Here is a 5000-nt window from a genome sequence, read left to right on the forward strand (position 1 = left end):
TAATTGGTCGTCAGTCGTCCCCCATCTCATGTTTTCTTTGTTTTCCTTGACTGGTTTGCGCGACGGAGTGGCCAACAAAGTTGCTGAGGTAAGTGTCATTTAAGTACTTGTGTTTACGTTTCCTCTCTAGATTGTCCATCGAACAAAGCAAAGGGAAGAAACTGCAGATATTAGTCGGACTTGTATGTTGTTGGAAAATTGGCCTCAAAGGTTCTTGCACAAGTCATTGCTCAGAAACGTGTACAAGGTTAAGTGTCTAACGTGTGGTCGTTGAAATTGCTACGTTTAGGAGAGTTTCCGAATGAAGACATGCAGAGCTTTTGAATGACATTTCATTATGATGTAATTTTTAAACCAAAACAAAATGTGGAAGTCGCTAGAAGCGAATTCAGAGTTTGAAAAAAAGTGTGTGCGTCGGGATAAAAGCAAGCATATATTAAAAACAAAACACAAGACTTCTAATGCAAATTTCTGCAGCTATTTACCATAACAAAAAAGTTAAATCTATTCTTGTTTTTATCCCGACGCGCACAATCGCAACTGGCATATTCTGTTTTGAACAAGCCGAGAAAACTCCCGGGGGAGGTGGATGGTACTTAACATTTTTTTTTTTTTACAGGAGGTTCCTTGCTCCGAGGTCCAACCCCTTACCCTTTGCAATGTATATGTTGCAGGTAAATCTGCTCTCTGGTTGAGTCCGTTTTAACCTACAATGAGCGACAAAAATGTTGAGACACTTGGCAGTAAAATTCGATTTTCTGCGTCTTGGATACATTCCCCCCCCCCCCCTTTCCCCAAAACAATGTTGATTTTTCTATTTCTTTGACTGCACAGAACACAGCACCTACGCAACATTGAATTGGGGGGCCGGGGGTATCAGAGAATTAACGCTAGATGCAAATAAAATGGAACAAATGCTTAAGTATCAAAACGCGTCTTTTCCTAAGAGTGTCTCAACTACTTTTGCCGCTCACTGCTGTGTTAAATTCGTGATCCACGTTTCACCTAGGTTGAATTATGCACTCAACCAAGCTTAAACCCCCTCTAAAAAGGATACTTATACGCTCCCTCCTCAAGCTCTGTCTTACGCATCTCAACACATCTTGATCTTTTGTATCATCTTAGTGATTTCTGTATTCATATACTTATTAATTTAGTCTGAACATTACAACATAGTAAGTGAATAAAGGAATGTACTATGCACTTGCTGGTACTCGAACTCGCACCAGTGTCTTCACCAGTACACTACAACGACGAACATGCTCAACTCAACACAGTTCTATTCATTATTTACGTTTCTATGATTGGCTTAATTTAGGCTCCAAAAGAGTTCTTTAATCCATCTGAGTGCACATTCCACCTACGTAAAATGAGGATCACCAATTTAACCTAGGTTAAAACGGATTTTATCGGCAACATATATACCAGTTTTTTACAAAGAGTACCTCTCTTATACCCTCTGCTGATAATGTTATCCCTTTCAGATACTTAAGTGTAGCCTGTTCCAGGCTCCCAGATAGTCGAAAAAACGAAAAGAACTGGGTATGAAAAGCGAGTGTGGGCTTGGGTCGAGGCGAGGTCACATGCAGTTCTTTTCCTTTTCTCGACTATCTGGGAGCCTGGAACAGGGTAATTTAAGTGAGGATTTTGTTAAAATTTATTGAAATTGTCCAAAAAATTTTAATTTTTTTATGAAAATGTCTAATAAATGTTTTTTTTTTTAAAAACCTCAATATTTAATTGAAAGGTCCTATTTCCCTATTCTTTCAAATACTTCAACTCGTTAAATCCCTATCCTTTCATATATCTGAGGCCTGGGAAAGGTACCCCTTTACGAGGTGGTCTTTCAATTCACAAATGCAGTTTATCTTACCCACTTTATTGTTACCCACTTTATTCTGTTTCTGTCTGTTCGTTATGCTCCAATAACCCCTAGTGAAGAAACAACCACCTTAAAGTGATAGGTACAACCATCCACCTCTCCGCTATATACAGACGTGACTGTAAAATTCCAAACGCTATTACGCTCTATTTTCCTTAGATTTCTTGATCAGTACCCGCGGTTAGGACTTTTTACCCTGTTTTTCATTGAGGAAAGTAGTTATTTTCCGCCACAGCTAATGCAACAGTCTACATCAGTTGTCCATAGGAAGTGACATTCCTTCCCGTTACTGTGTTGATTTCCTATCATTTTAGTGCTGGTGAAGAAATTATATCATCTGATGATGATAAAATCATTTGTTTGGATGTGAACACCCAAGAAAAGATAAAAAAAAAGCCAGAAGTGGAGATAAAGTCAGAGGTAACTTCACTGTCATGACCAAAATGTCAATTACCGTGATGGAGATGTCATGAGATGTTTGTTTGGGAAAGTTATGTAAATGAACCACACCAGAGCTGTATTTCAACCCGCTTCTGTTAAAGCTCAAAAGAAATAGTTTCACTTTCTCTTACATAGCCCCCCTCCCCCCTATTTAATGTTGGAAGGTAAGTCAGCAATTTTCCACTGAAACCATTTAGTTTTGCACAACATTGAAGGAGGGAGAAGGGGAGAGAAGCAATGAAGACTTCAAAAGTGCTAACCTTCCCAACAGTTTTGTCTAGGATTGTAGATTAATCAAAGCATATTGTCATAAGTAATGGTAATAGGACTGAGTGAAGTCCAATTCTGTCTGTAATCATACGAGTGATAAAAAAATCAGACGACCGCACAGCGGGAGTCCGATTTGTTTATCACGCATATGATTACAGACTGAATTGGACGACACGAAGTCCTATTATCAATTAATCATAGAAATTACAATTTCCAAGAAAACGAAAAATGGCCAAGTTATGAAAAAAGGGGAAATTTTGCATTAAAATACTGACAAAGGAGGCGTAAACATTCTAAGGTTACCGCCAAAAACACAACAGCAAGCAAGTGTGCACGCATATGTAATCACATCTTTGAATGCGATTGGCTTATTGAACTATCCAATAACAAACTGTCCGATAACAACTTGCCAAGCAAATATGTGGAAAATAGGACTTTTTAAAACCAGTCACAAGCAAGGAAATTCTAATTTTTATGATCAGGCTTGAAATTGGTTGCAGATTAAAAAAGTCAACATGCTCTAGTGGTCTTAGCTTTAGTAAGTAGCAAGCGCTTAACTTCCCTGCCGAAAATGTTACGGTCAACAGTCTTTCTAAAGTTTATCAGGAGCTTACTAAAAACAGCTGCAGCGTGATCTTGGAAGGTGTTTTCTATTAACACGATATCTACTTGAGTAACACATGTGGATCTTAAGTTCCTGGATTGGTTGTATGCTTGTAAGCGCAAATACGTAGGACAAAAGGGGCTACACCGAGCTTTATGTACTAATTTAAGTAAGTTCAGCTGTCTTTTCTCTTGATGATAATGACTTTTACAACCTTGAATGGCAGCAGGTATGCTTTTCAGTTGTCCGTATCTTTTTTTGTTTTACCGGGGGTGGGGGGAGGGTTGATGTGAAATACGTCATAGGTTCTCTCTTAGCATCACTCTCAAAATTTCGATCGAAAATCTATGGCGGCGACGAGCAAAGATGAAAGCGACGACAGTGTGTTTTTAGGATTCGAAGAGGAAGATCGAGAAGCTGTTGCAGAATGGAGGCAAGCTACAATCCTGGTCAAAACTGTTGGGACAATTCGTGCTTTTCCCGCTTCCCCCATTACAATGTTGATTTTCACGGTCTTCAAAATCAAGATCCGTTCATCCATCGCTGGCATGTTTCAACATTGTCTGGGGGGAAGGGGGGGCCCAAAAAAAGGCAGCGAAAGAAGAACAAACGTTGCTCATATAACGATGGAAGCATGTACAGTAAATTCTCTACTTTTCTGCCCAAAATTTGACAAGTGTCCCGAAGTGCTTTGACCCAGATTGTCTGAAACTGAGTTTCATCGAATAAAACTGGAAACGGTATCATATATGTCCTCAAAGTAGTAAACAATTTGCAGCACGACGTTAAAAATTGTTTTATTGTAGTAAAGTCTGTTTTATGGCAGCTTAAGAACCAGTGAAGAACATTTTCAGGAGACTCGTTACCAGAGTCCGCGCAGTTAGCGGCCGCTTTTTGCAGCTGCAGAATCATTTGACTTTGCTAAGCAGAGTTCGATTCCTCACAAGTTGAAGGACAGCAAATCGCGTAGACAATAGAATAGTTCAAAGGAAAGAGCCACATTCATGTCTCTCTAGATTTTGCTTTGCCAAATTTCTGTGCGTCATCTTGCTGACAATAATCAGTGTCATACAAAACCGCATTGTCTGTCGCGTGACCCAAGCCGTTGTTGACAATGACAACAGTTCTCACTCACATTTCTCACTCCTAAAAACACATTTTCTGGCTGTGCTTTTGATGTAGCTACCAGAATATATGGCGTGTTGTGTTATACACACTGTTCTTGATCTTTAATTGGCGTTCGTTTCTGAACAAGAAAACGCTTGATGCATTTTTCAACATTTCTCAGCTATTTGAAAAGAATAAGCTAACATCTAATTTGATCTTTTGCTGTCTTTAGGGTGAGAAATGTTGAAAAATACCCACCCGGTGATCGCTTAAAGCCAAAAAGCGCTTGTATGAATAGAAAAGAAAGGGTTATTAAGTTTTTTGCAGAGTCTTTTTTTTTAAAGTCATTTCTAAACCTAAATATCTTCCTTTAAATAGCCAAGAAATGTGGCTGAAAACTGTTGACTGCTCACGGTAACGCAACCCACCATTTTGACAATCCTTGCTCACACTACCTCTACACCGGTGCAATATATTGTTTTACTATCAGAGACAATTCTCTAATGAGATTCAATGAACCTGTCCAGGCTTGAGACCAACTATCAAGAAATTCTGTTCTCAGACAATCCTGGTCAAAACTGTCAGGACAATTCGTGCTTTTTCTGCCCCCCCCCCCCCCCCCCCCTTACAATGTTGATTTTTCACGGTCTCCAAAATCAAGATCCGTTCATCGATTGCTGGCATGTTTCAACATTG

General features: G+C 39.3%; 1 pseudogene; it reads left to right on the plus strand.

Moving 5' to 3' along the window:
• The first annotated feature begins 3544 nt into the window (after nt 1-3544).
• Nucleotides 3545-5000, plus strand: part of LOC137995933 (piggyBac transposable element-derived protein 4-like) — a 9856-nt pseudogene continuing 8400 nt past the window's right edge.

This window comes from Montipora foliosa, chromosome 3 (genome assembly GCF_036669935.1).
Source record: "Montipora foliosa isolate CH-2021 chromosome 3, ASM3666993v2, whole genome shotgun sequence".
Classification (NCBI taxonomy): Eukaryota; Metazoa; Cnidaria; class Anthozoa; order Scleractinia; family Acroporidae; genus Montipora; species Montipora foliosa.